This window comes from Budorcas taxicolor, chromosome 3 (genome assembly GCF_023091745.1).
Source record: "Budorcas taxicolor isolate Tak-1 chromosome 3, Takin1.1, whole genome shotgun sequence".
Taxonomy (NCBI): Eukaryota; Metazoa; Chordata; class Mammalia; order Artiodactyla; family Bovidae; genus Budorcas; species Budorcas taxicolor.
This window is the reverse complement of record NC_068912.1, coordinates 3001076-3015014: the sequence shown is the minus strand read 5'-3', so window position 1 is coordinate 3015014 and position 13939 is coordinate 3001076.

The following is a 13939-nucleotide window of genomic DNA, read 5'->3' as shown; positions in this document are numbered from 1 at the left end:
TTCTTTTTGCTATATTCTGTTCTGTGGCAGTGATTTCTACCATTCTATTCTCCAGGTCATTTTTCTGTTCTTGTGCCTCAATTCTGCTATTGATTCCTTCTAGTGTATTATTCACCTCTGTTTGTTTGTTTTTTCGTTCTTCTAGATTGTTGGTAAACATTTCTTGCATTTTATTCATTATTTTTCCAAGATCCTGGATTATATTCATTACCATTATTCTGAATTCTTTTTCTGGAAGGTTGCGTATCTCCACTTCATTTCATTGTTTTTCTCAGGTTTTATCTTGTCCATTCATCTGGGACACAACCCTCTGCTTTTTCAACGTGATTAACTTTCTGTAATATGGTTTTTGTTTTAGCCGCTTTGGCACTGTGCTTCTTCCTGCTTTCTCTGTCTGCCCTCTGATGGAGAAGGCTAAGAGGCTTGTGTAAGTTTCCTGATGGGAGGGGCTGGTGAGCAGGACCTTCCCCAGTAAAACTTTAAGTCAATTTTCTGCTGGTGTGTGGGGTTAAACTTCCTCCTTCTTGGTTTGGGTTCATTGTTTGGTCAGAGGAGACCCATCCCTACAGTTTACAGCCTCTCTGGTAGGGTTAATGGTGAACCCCAAGAGGGTTTATATATATGTATATATATGTGTATATATATGTATATATATGTATATGTATATATGTATATATATATGTATGCTGCTACTGCTGCTAAGTCACTTCAGTCATGTCCGACTCTGTGCGACCCCACAGACGGCAGCCCACCAGGCTCCCCCGTCCCTGAGATTCTCCAGGCAAGAACACTGGAGTGGGTTGCCATTCCCTTCTCCAGGGTATCTTCCCCACCCAGGGACAAACCCATATCTCCTGCATTGCAGGCAGATTCTTTACTGCTGAGCCACCCAGGAAGCCCCATTTACATGTAGCTTTTTAAAAAGTTGAATTCATAGTAACAGAGAGTAGAAGAATGGCTACCAGGGCCTGGGGGGAGGGTGGGAGAAATGGGGAGATGTTGGTCAAAGAATACAAACTTCAAGTTATAAGATGAATAAGTTCTAGGCATCTAATGCATAGCATGGTGATTATAGTTAACAACACTGAACTAAATATTTGAAGTTGTTAAGAGAGTATATCTTCAATGTTCCTATCACAAAAAAGCAGTGGTAAGTATATGACATGATGGAGGTGTTAGCTACCACTAAGGTGGTGATTATTTTGCAAGGTATAACAAATCAACATGTTGTGCACCTTAAACTTACACAAATTTTTGTGTCAGTTATATTTCAGTAAAACTGGGGGGAAAGCCAACAATGGCAGGTCAAGAGTTTTTCTCACATTTCAAATTTTGTCATCTTTCTGGCAAATCTCTTCTGCTTCTAGCTGGAGGAAGTTCTCTGTTTTTAAGTGCTAATGTGATTAGATTGGGTCTAGTTGAATAATCAGGCTAACCTCCCTATTATAAGGTTTGTAACCTTAATTACACCTGCAAAGTCCCTTTTGCTGAACATATTCACAGGTTTTGGGGATTAGGATGTGGACATCTTAAGAGGTGCATTTTATTTGTCATACAATGTATCCCCTTGACTTCTGTGGGACTCAGATACCTGGCTTAGAGGATCTTGGAGACAACACAGTGAAGGTGCTTTGGAAGCTGACTGTACCATACAGCTTTGAGGCTTGAGGCCTCAGAGGTGCAAATAAACAGATGTGTAGCTAGAAATCAAGTTCACCTATTTGTGTGAAAATAGATATTTCCAATTATGATTTTCTGACCCTGAATTTTATGATAGCTTCTGTAAGGACATTCATGCATTCATTTTCACAAGCACTTCCTTGAGCACTTACTGTGTGCTTGGTTCAATTCCAAGTTTGGAGAATACAGCAGTACAGACAGATAAAAATTCCTGCACTCAGGAAACCTATGTTCCAGTATTGAAGAGCACAAAATAAACCCAGTAAATAATTTATATGAGGTACTAGAAGGTAAAAAAATTATAAAGAAAAAAGAAAGTAAGGGAGAGGGATGTGGAGCAGTCTAGTGAGATGAGGGTAGGTTCCAGATTTAAATAAGGGTGGTTGGGTAAGGCCTCACTGGGAAAGTGACATTTGAGCAGATACCTGCAGGAGCATGTAGAGGAAGTGTAGAAGAAAATGCCAAAGGGGTTTAGAAATGTGGGAATTGTGTGTGTGTTCTTACACAGTTTGTGTGTGTGTGTGTTTTTCTTTAAGTCATGAAGCTAAATGAGTTCTCTGTAGGAGTAAATGTAGACACAGGACAGAAGAGAGCTGAGGAATGTGTCCTGGAGCACTTCACTGTTAGAGGTCAAGAAGATGAGGAGGAACAAGAAAGGGATGTGAAATTGAGCAGCTAGTGAGGCACGGGGGAGATCAGATGAGGATAATGTTCTAAGAAAGAGCTTTGAGGTAAAAGGCCTGTTTATCTCTGTCAAATTTACAGATGGGTCACATAAGATGAGGATGAACAGTTGATCGAGTTAACAATTTGGAGGTCCCTTGTTCCTGTGTCTTGGGAACAACATCCTGATTGGAGAACCTCAGTTGAAAATGAGAGCACAGGACTCAGAGAAACCAATGAGTAGCGTAGACCACTTGGGAGTTCTGAAGAGGGGCAAAAATGTGGGGAAATATCTGGCAGGGCATGTGGGGTCAAGAGATTAAAAAAACAAAACAGATGGCATGTTTGTATGCTGGTGAGGATGAGAAAGTAGAGAGGCATAAGAGAGAGAAGGGTCATTTCCTTGAGTGAGTGGGTGTGGAGTCTTGAGAAGGGATTGGCCTTGAATACAGGACAGACAACATGTTCTTGGTAACAGGAGGCAAGGGAGATACAGATACAGGTACGTGGAGGTATAGATGTGCTCTCCTGGTGCCTTCTGTTTTCGCTAGGAAATAGGAAGATCAGTGGGGAGGGGGAGGAAAGGGAAAGAGATGAAAGGAATGACCTTGCCTTGGTATAGCCATTGGTGAATAGGAGGGATTGGCTTTTTATTTATTTATTTATTTTATTTTTTAAAATATAAATTTATTTATTTTAATTGGAGGTTAATTGCTTTACAATATTGTATTGGTTTTGCCATACATCAACATGTATCCACCACAGGTATACACATGTTCCCCATCCTGAATCCCCCTTCCTCCTCCCTCCCTGTACCATCCCTCTGGGTCGTCTCAGTGCACCAGCCACAAGCATCCAGTATCATGCATCGAACCTGGACTGGTGACTCGTTTCATATATGATATTATACATGTTTCAATGCCATTCTCCCAAATCATCCCCCCCTCACCCTCTCCCACAGAGTCCAAAAGACTGTTTTATACATCTGTGTCTCTTTTGCTATCTCGCATACAGGGTTATCATTACCATCTTTCTAAATTCCATATATATGTGTTAGTATACTGTATTGGTGTTTTTCTTTCTGGCTTACTTCACTCTATATAGTAGGATCCAGTTTCATCCACCTCATTAGAACTGATTCAAATGTATTCTTTTTAATGGCTGAGTAATATTACATTGTGTATATGTACCACAGCTTTCTTATCCATTCATCTGCTGATGGACATCTAGGTTGTTTCCATGTCCTGGCTATTATAATCAGTGCTGTGATGAACATTGGGGGTACACATGTCTCTTTCAATTCTGGTGTCCTCGGTGTGTATGCCCAGCAGTGGGATTGCTGGGTCATAAGGCAGTTCTATTTCCAGGTTTTTAAGGAATCTCCACACTGTTCTCCATAGTGGCTGTACTAGTTTGCATTCCCACCAACAGTGTAAGAGGATTCCCTTTTCTCCACACCCTCTCCAGCATTTATTGCTAGTAGACTTTTGGATCACAGCCATTCTGACTGGCATGAAATGGTACCTCATTGTAGTTTTGATTTGCATTTCTCTGATAATGAGTGATGTTGAGCATCTTTTCATGTGTTTGTTGTTTAGTTCTTTGGCCCATTTTTTCATTGGGTCGTTTATTTTTCTGGAATTGAGCTGCAGGCTTTGCTTGTATATTTTTGAGATTAGTTGTTTGTCAGTTGCTTCATTTGGTATTATTTTCTCCCATTCAGAAGGTTGTCTTTTCACCTTGCTTATAATTTCCTTTGTTGTGCAGAAGCTTTTAAGTTTAATTAGGTCCCAGTTGTTTATTTTTGCTTTTATTTCCAGTATTCTGGGAGGTGGGTCATAGAGGATCCTGCTGTGATTTATGTCACAGAGTGTTTTGCCTATGTTGTCCTCTAGGAGTTTTATAGTTTCTGGTCTTACATTTAGATCTTTAATCCATATTGAATTTATTTTTGTGAATGGTGTTAGCAAGTGTTTCAGTTTCATTCTTTTACAAGTGGTTGACCAATTTTCCCAGCACCACTTGTTAAAGAGATTGTGTTAATCCATTGTGTATTCTTGCCTCCTTTGTCAAAGATATGGTGTCCATAGGTGCGTGGATTTATCTCTGGGCTTTCTATTTGGTTCCACTGATCTATATTTCTGTCTTTGTGCCAGTACCATACTGTCTTGATGACTGTGGCTTTGTAGTAGAGCCTGAAGTCCATCAGGTTGATTCCTCCAGTTCCATTCTTCTTTATCAAGATTGCTTTGTCTATTCGAGGTTTTTTGTATTTCCATACAAATTGTGAAATTATTTGTTCTAGCTCTGTGAAAAATACCGTTGGTAGCTTGAAAGGGATTGCATTGAATCTATAGATTGCTCTTGGTAGTGTACTCATTTTCACTATATTGATTCTTCTCATCCATGAACATAGTATATTTCTCCATCTATTAGTGTCCTCTTTGATTTCTTTCATCAGTGTTTTATACTTTTCTATATATAATTTCTCTTTCTATTTTCTCATTATTAGTGTATAGAAATGCAAGGGATTTCTGTGTGTTGATTTTATATCCTGCAACTTTACTATATTCATTGATTAGCTCTAGTAATTTTCTGGTGGAGTCTTTAGGGTTTTCTATATAGAGGATCATGTCATCTGCAAACAGTGAGAGTTTTACTTCTTCTTTTCCAATTTGGATTCCTTTTATTTCTTTTTCTCCTCTGATTGCTGTGGCCAAAGCTTCCAAAGCTATGTTGAATAGTAATGGTGAAAATGGGCACCCTTGCCTTTTTCCTGACTTTAGGGGAAATGCTTTCAATTTTTCACCATTGAGGATGTTTGCTGTGAGTTTGTCATATATAGCTTTTATTATGTTGAGGTATGTTCCTTCTATTCCTGCTTTCTGGAGAGTTTTTATCATAAATGGATGTTGAATTTTGTCAAAGGCTTTCTCTGCATCTATTGAGATAATCATATGGCTTTTATTTTTCAATTTGTTAATGTGGTGTATTACATTGATTGATTTGCGGATATTGAAGAATCCTTGCATCCCTGGGATAAAGCCCACTTGGTCATGGTGTATGATCTTTTTAATGTGTCGTTGGATTCTGATTGCTAGAATTTTGTTAAGGATTTTTGCATCTATGTTCATCAGTGATATTGGCCTGTAGTTTTCTTTTTTTGTGTGGCATCTTTGTCAGGTTTTGGTATTAGGGTGATGGTGGCCTCATAGACTGAATTTTGAAGTTTACCTTTCTCTGCAATTTTCTGGAAGAGTTTGAGTAGGACAGGTGTTGGCTCTTCTCTAAATTTTTGGTAGAATTCAGCTGTGAAGCCGTCTGGACTTGGGCTTATTTTGATGGAAGATTTCTGATTACAGTTTCAATTTCCGTGCTTGTGATGGATCTGTTAAGATTTTCTATTTCTTCCTGGTTCAGTTTTGGAAAGTTGTACTTTTCTAAGAATTTGTCCATTTCTTCCATGTTGTCCATTTTATTGGCACATAATTGCTGATAGTAGTCTCTTATGATCCTTTGTATTTCTGTGTTGTCTGTTGTGATCTCTCCATTTTCATTTCTAATTTTATTGATTTGATTTTTCTCCCTTTGTTTCTTGATGAGTCTGGCTAATGGTTTGTCAATTTTTTAAATATAAATTTATTTATTTTAATTGGAGGTTAATACTTTACAATATTGTATTGGTTTTGCCATACATCAACATGTATCCACCACAGGTATAAACGTGTTCCCCATCGTGAACCCCCCTTCCTCCTCCCTCCCCATACCATCCCTCTGGGTCGTCTCAGTGCACCAGCCCCAAGCATCCATTTATCCTTTCAAAGAACCAGCTTTTGGCTTTGTTGATTTTTGCTATGGTCCCCTTTTTTTTTTTTTGTATTTATTTCTGCCCTAATTTTTAAGATTTCTTTGCTTCTACTAACCCTGGGGTTCTTCATTTCTTCCTTTTCTAGTTGCTTTAGGTGTAGAGTTAGGTTATTAATTTTACTTCATTCTTATTTCTTGAGGTATGCCTGTATTGCTATGAACTTTCCGCTTAGCACTGCGTTTATAGTGTCCCACAGGTTTTGGGTTGTTGTGTTTTCATTATCATTCATTTCTATGCATACTTTGACTTCTTCTGTGATTTGTTGGTTATTCAGCAGCGTGTTATTCAGCCTCTATATGTTGGAATTTTTAACAGTTTTTCTCCTGTAATTGAAATCTAATCTTACTGCATTGTTGTCAGAAAAGATGCTTGGAATTATTTCAATTTTTTTTAAATTTACCAATGCTAGATTTATGGCCCAGGATGTGATCTATCCTGGAGAAGGTTCCGTGTGCTCTTGAGAAAAAGGTGAAATTCATTGTTTTGGGGTGAAATGTCCTATAGATATCAATTAGGTCTAACTGGTCTATTGTATCATTTAAATTTTGCATTTCCTTGTTAATTTTCTGTTTAGTTGATCTATACATAGGTGTGAATGGGATATTAAAGTCTCCCACTATTATTCTGTTATTGTTAATTTCCCCTTTCATACTTGTTAACATTTGTTTTACATATTGCAGTGCTCCTATGTTGGGTGCATATATATTTATAATTGTTATATCTTCTTCTTGGATTGATACTTTGATCATTATGTGGTGTCCTTTTTTGTCTCTTTTCACAGCCTTTGTTTTAAAGTCTATTTTGTCTGATATGAGTATTGCTGCTCCTGCTTTCTTTTGGTGTCTATTTGCATGGAATATCTTTTGACAGCCCTTCACTTTCAGTTTGTATGTGTCCCCTGTTTTGAGGTGGGTCTCTTGTAGACAACATATATAGGGGTCTTGTTTTTGTATCCATTCAGGCAGTCTTTGTCTTCTGATTGGAGCATTCAACCCATTTATGTTTAAGGTAATTATTGATAAGTATGACCCTGTTGCCATTTACTTTGTTGTTTTGGGTTCGAGTTTATACATCCTTTTGTGTTTCCTGTCTAGAGAATATCCTTTAGAATTTGTTGGAGAGCTGGTTTGATGGTGCTGAATTCTCTCAGATTTTGCTTGTCTGTAAAGCTTTTGATTTCTTCTTCATATTTGAATGAAATCCTTGCTGGGTACAGTATCTGGGCTGTAGGTTATTTTCTTTCATCTTTTAAGTATGTCTTGCCATTCCCTCCTGGCTTGAAGAGTTTCTATTGAAAGATCAGCTGTTATCCTTGTGGGAATCCCCTTGTGTGTTATTTGTTGTTTTTCCCTTGCTGCTTTTAATATTTGTTCTTTGCATTTGATCTTTTTAAAATTTGATTAATATGTGTCTTGGGGTGTTTCACCTTGGGTTTATCCTGTTTGGGACTCTCTGGGTTTCTTGGACTTGGGTGATTATTTCCTTCCCCATTTTAGGGAAGTTTTCAACTATTATCTCCTCAAGGATTTTTCTCATGGTCTTTCTTTTTGTCTTCTTCTTCTGGGACTCCTATGATTCGAATGTTGGGGCATTTAACACTGTCCTGGAGGTCTCTGAGATTGTCCTCATTTCTTTTAATTTGTTTTCTTTTTTCCCCTCTGATTCATCTATTTCTACCATTCTATCTTCTAATTCACTAATTCTCTCTTCTGCCTCCATTATTCTACTACTTGTTGCCTCCAGAGTGTTTTTGATCTCATTTATTGCATTATTCATTATATATTGACTCTTTTTTATTTCTTCTAGGTCCTTGTTAAACTTTCTTGCATCTTCTCAATCCTTGTCTCCAGGCTATTTATCTGTGATTCCATTTTGATTTCAAGATTTTGGATCATTTTCACTATCAGGTAGATTCCCTATCTCTTCCTCTTTTGTTTGGTTTGGTGGGCATTTATCCTGTTCCTTTACCTGCTGAGTATTCTTCTGTCTCTTCATCTTGTTTATATTGCTGCGTTTGGGGTGTCTTTTCTGTATTCTGGCAGTTTGTGGAGTTCTCTTTATTGTGGAGTTTCCTCACTGTGGATGGGGTTGTGCAGGTGGTTTGTCAAGGTTTCTTGGTCAGGGAAGCTTGTGTCACAGTTCTGTTGGGTGGAGCTGGATTTCTTCTCTCTGGAGTGCAATGAAGAGTCCAGTAATGAGTTATGAGATGTCCATGGTTTTGGAGTAACTTTGGGTAACCTGTATATTGGAGCTCAGGGCTGTGTTCCTGTGTTGCTGGAGAATTTGCATGGTATGTCTTGCTCTGGAATTTGTTCGCCCTTGGGTGGTCCTTGGTTTCAGTGTAGTTACGGAGTCGTTTGGTGAACTTCTGTTAATTAATGTTCCCTGGAGTCAGGAGCTCTCTGGTGTTCTCAGAGTTTGGACTTAAGCCTCCTGCTTCTGGTTTTCAGTCTTATTTTTACAGTAGTCTCAAGACTTCTCCTTCTATACAACACCATTGATAAAATATCTAGGTTAAAGATGAAAAGTTTCTCTACAGTGAGGGACACCCAGAGAGGTTCACAGAGTTACATGGAGAAGAGAAGAGGGAGGAGGGAGTTAGAGGTGACCCGAATGAGATGAGGTGGAATCAATAGAGGAGAGAGCAAGCTAGCCAGTGATCATTTCCTTATGTGCACTGCACAACTGGACCGCTCAGAGATGGTCATGGAGTTATACAGAGAAGAGAAGAGGGAGGAAGGAGACAGAGGTGGCCAGGAGGATAAAGGGAGGAATGAAAAGGAGAGAGACAGATTCGGCCAGTAATCAGTTCCCTAAGTGTTCTCCACCATTTGGGACCCACAGAAATTCACAGAGTTGGGTAGAGAGGAGAAGGGTTAGTGAGGAGAAAAAGGAGAGCCCAAAGGGGGAGAGAGCAGTCAAGCCAGTAATCTCACTCCCAAGTAAAAATTGGTACTGAAAATTGGGTTCTTAAAGGTACAAAATTGATAACAAATACCAAAAAGTAAAGATTAAAAATCTAGAGTAGAGTTTGGAATTTCAAAAATACCATATTAAAGAAAAGAAAAAAAAAAAAAAAGAAAGAGAGAGAGAGAAAAACAAGGTCACAAAATTATTATATATATATATATATATATATATATATGAAGTTTGCCTTTAAAAAATAGGGTCTTTTTTTTTTTTGCAAAGTAATAGTAGGTTATTAAAGTGAAAATTAAAGGAGCAATAGAGGACTTAAAAAATTTTTAAATTAAAAAGAAAAAAAGAGAATGATCGTAAAAATAGTAAAAATATATCTAGGACTTTCTCTGGTGTTGTGGGTATTGTGGGGTCAGTTCATTTTTGGATAGTTCCTTGGTCCAGCTTATATTTCTCAAGATCTATAGGCCCCTTCCTATGTAGTCGATACTAACAACAGGGTTTTAATCTATTGCACCTGTCACTTCCAAGGCGGTTCCCTCTGTTTTAGCTTCTGTTTGCTGGTCTCTTCTGTGTCTGATTTCTGCCTTGACACAAAGGGGGCGGTGGTGGACACTTTTTTAGGCTCACTTGTTCAGTTGCGCTGTGGGGAGGGAGGGACGCTGCAAACAAATAGCACTGGTGTGTGCTCGCGGTGCCTCAGCCACACTGGGCCTGCCCCCGCTCACGGAGCGTGTACCCTCCCTGCCCACTCTGCTCAGGCTCTAGGTTGCCCCATGGGGAACTGTCCAAGGCTGGCCCTGGGCTGAATGCATCTCCCAGGTCTAAGCCGCTCAGGTTCAGGCACTCAGGTAGTCCTCAGAGGCACAGACTCGGTTGGGCCTGTGTTTTGTGCCCTTCTCAGGTCTGAGCAGCTCAGGTGATGGGGTGTTTGGTGAGCGTGGTTGCTGCGACTTATCGCCTCCCCAATCCTTGCTGCTCGGTTTTCTGGGTGTAAAACCGGTGCACCTTCTCAGGTGGATGTTGACCATCCAGAACCCCAAGAAGTCTTAGTTAGCAAAGAAGCCTTCTTACAGTTTAGTAGATAACATCTCTCTGGGCCTGCAATTGCCCCGTTCTGGCTCTGGCTGCCTGTCACTGGAGGGGGATGGTCTGCAGCCGGCTATCTCTGTTCAATCCTTTGCTCTGTGCACAGGCCTGGTGGTGTCTTAGGTTAGGGCTGACTCTTCACGTGGTAGTTTCCCCACAGTCTGGTTTGCTAGCCCAAGTTAGTTCTCTCAGATTGGGCTGGGGCATTCAGGCCAGATCCTTATGCTAAGCAATGCAGCCTGTGTCTCCCTGCCCAGCCCCCGCTTGCTAGTGGTGGGTGCAGGCTTCTGTGCTGCTTCTCCACTGGGGGAGTTACCCAGGATTGGCTTTGAATATAGAACAGACTCACTTCTCTGATAAATCAAAAGGCTTCCAGTTTCTGCTCCAGTTTCTGGTCAGCAAATATATGTAAAATATATATATATATTTGCATGCTGCACCATAAATATTATATATATGTATATATCTTTGGGGCTTCCCTGGTGGCTCAGCTGGTAAAGAATCCACTTGCAATGCGGGAGACCTGGGTTCAATACTTGAGTTGGGAAGATCCCCTGGATGAGAGCATGGCAATGCACTGCAGTATTCTTGCCTGGAGAATTCCCATGGACAGAGGAGCCTGGTAGGCTACAGTTCATGGGGTCGTAAACAGTTGGACATGACTGAGCAACTCAGCATATATATAGGTTGTTCAGCATTTATTTGTTGTTAGGGAACTTCCTAAGTGACAGCTTCCAAGCTCTTGACTTGCTGCACCAGAAACTGGAAGTCCCTATTACTTTTTCATGTAACCCCCACCACAATGCTGCAATATAGATATGGCTAACTCAGTTTCAAAGATAAAGAAAAACGTGAGAAAAGTTAAGGGACCTGTGTAAGTCACACCGCTTGAAGTGGCAGAACTGGAATCAAACATATCTCATGGCTCTAGGGTGACCAATATCCTTCTGCAGTGCCGATTGTCTCTGCTCATACAAAGCATCACAGGTGTATACTTCATTTGGCCAGATTTATTCTGGTGCTTACCTTGAAGCTCTTTAAATTAGAACTTGAGTATTTTGACTGGTTTTTGCAAATTTGTGGGTCTTCTGGAGAAATCCAGCTTTTCATCATACAGTAGTTTATTACCTAATTACTTTTTAACCTATGGTTTTGCTTCTTCTTGGGAAAAGAAAAAGAGTGAAAAGTGAAATATGCCCATTTTTTTACTTGATATTAGCTCAAGTAAAATGATTTAGGATGGCATAATTTGAAAGGAAGAGCAAAAATGTAGCTGTAGGAGCACATGTGATTGCTGTTAATTTGTGCAGAAATAAAAAATGAACTTATCGTCATCAGGCCAGAGTTTCAGTTGAGTCCTGGCTCTGCCTTCAATCTATAAATAACTACTTTCTTATATTTGCATCATGATTGAACTAAAAATACCTATCAACAGTTATTGAATATCTTTGTGCCAAGTGGTTTGCAAATAGAAAGGAATAATATAAAAGATATATAATGATGCTTGTCTTGATAGGGGTGTTTGTGGAGACTGGAGAACTGTGCGCTTCAGGAGATAGGTTACAAACCATCAGATCTTGCATTGGAATCACTTCTGCCCTGCAAAATCAGTTGCGATGTTGGCTCAAAATAAGTTGATCTGCTTTGGCTCCTAAATTCCGAGTTTTTTGTTTAATTTCCTCATGTCCTTGCCTACTGCTCAGCTGACTGCATCTTTCTGTTGGTCAGTAGTCTATCTAATCCATTTAGCTACAAAAAAAACCCCTCTAGTTTCATTTAGTACAGCATCTTTCAGCAGAGTTTACCATTTTCTTCCTATAGACCCATTCTGATTCAAATGCTCAGGGATCCTTTTCCCCATTAATTCCACGATTCACCTCATTTGTACTTCCTTTACCTTTAAAGAAAGCCAACACCAAAAGAATGTCTTCCTAACATCTCAGTGGTAACCAATATAAAATAAGTAATGCTTATAATTGAAGTAAAAGGCAAAGGAGAAAAGGAAAGATATACCCATCTGAGTGCAGAGTTCCAAAGAATAGCAAGGAGAGATAAGAAAGCCTTCCTAAGTGAATAATGCAAACAAATAGAAGAAAACAACAGAATGAGAAAGACTAGAGAGCTCTTCAAGAAAATTAGAGATACCAGGGGAACATTTCATGCAAAGATGGGCTCGATAAAGGACAGAAATGGTATGGACCTAACAGAAGCATAAGATATTTAGAAGAGATGGCAAGAATACACAGAAAAATTATGCAGAAAATATCTCAATGACCCAGATAACCATAATGGTGTGATCACTCACCTAGAGCCAGATATCTTGGAGTGAGAAGTCAAGTGGGCCTTAAGAAGGATCACTGTGAACAAAGTAGTGGAGATGAAGGAATTCCAGCTGAGCTATTTAAAATCCTCAAAGATGATGCTGTGAAAGTGCTGCATTTAATATGCTAGCAAATCTGGAACACTCAGCAGCAGGCACAGGACTGGAAAAGGTCAGTTTTCACTGCAGTCCCAAAGAGGGGCAATGCCAAAGAATTTTCAAACTACCACACAACTGCACTGATTTCACAAGCTAGCAAAGCAATGGTCAAAATTCTCCAAGTCAGGCTTCAACAGTATGTGAATCAAGAACTTCCAGATGCTCAAGGTGGATTTAGAAAAGGCAGAGGAACCAGAGATCAAATTGCCAACATCTAATGGATCATAGAAAAAGCATGAGAGTTCCAGAAAAACATCTACTTCTCCTTCATTGAGTACACTAAAGACTTTGACTGTGTGGGTCACAACAAACTGTGGGAAATTCTGAAAGAGATAGGAATATCAGACCACCTTACCTACCTCCTGGGAAACCTGCATGCATGTCAAGAAGTAACAGTTAGAACGGGACATGGAACAACAGACTGGTTCCAAATAGGAAAAGGAGTACGTCAAGGCTGTATATTGTCACCCTGCTTATTTAATTTATATGCAGAGTACATCATGTGAAATGCCAGAATGGATGAAGCACAAGCTGGAATCAAGATTGCTGGGAGAAATATCAATAACCTCAGATATGCAGATGACACCACCCTTAGGGCAGAAAGTTAAGAAGAACTAAAGAGCCTCTTGATAAGAGTTGGTTTAAAGCTCAACATTCAGAAAACTAAGATCATGGTATCCAGTCCCATCACTTCATGGCAAACAGACGGGGAAACAGTGGAAATAGTGGCTGACTTTATTTTTCTGGGCTCCAAAATCACTGCAGATGGTGATTGCAGCCATGAAATTAAGACTCTTACTCCTTGGAAGAAAAGCTATGACAAACCTAGACAGTGTATTAAAAAGCAGAGACATTACTTTGACAACAAATGTCCATTTAGTCAAATCTATGGTTTTTCCAATAGTCAGGTATGGATGTGAGAGTTGGACCATAAAGAAGGCCAAATGCTGAAGATTGATGCTTTTGAACTGTGGTGTTGGAGAAGCCTCTTGGGGGTCTCTTGGCCTGCAAGGAGATCAAACTAGTCAATCAATTCTGAATATTCTAAAGGAAATTCTAAAGGAATATTCTAAAGGAAATCCAATTCTGAATATTCATTGGAAGAACTGATGCTGTAAGCTGAAGCTCCAATACTTTGGCCACCTAATGAGAAGAGCTGACTCATTAGAAAAGACCCTGATGCTGGGAAAGATTGAGGACAGGAGGAGAAGGGAATGACAGAGGACAAGATGGTTGGATGG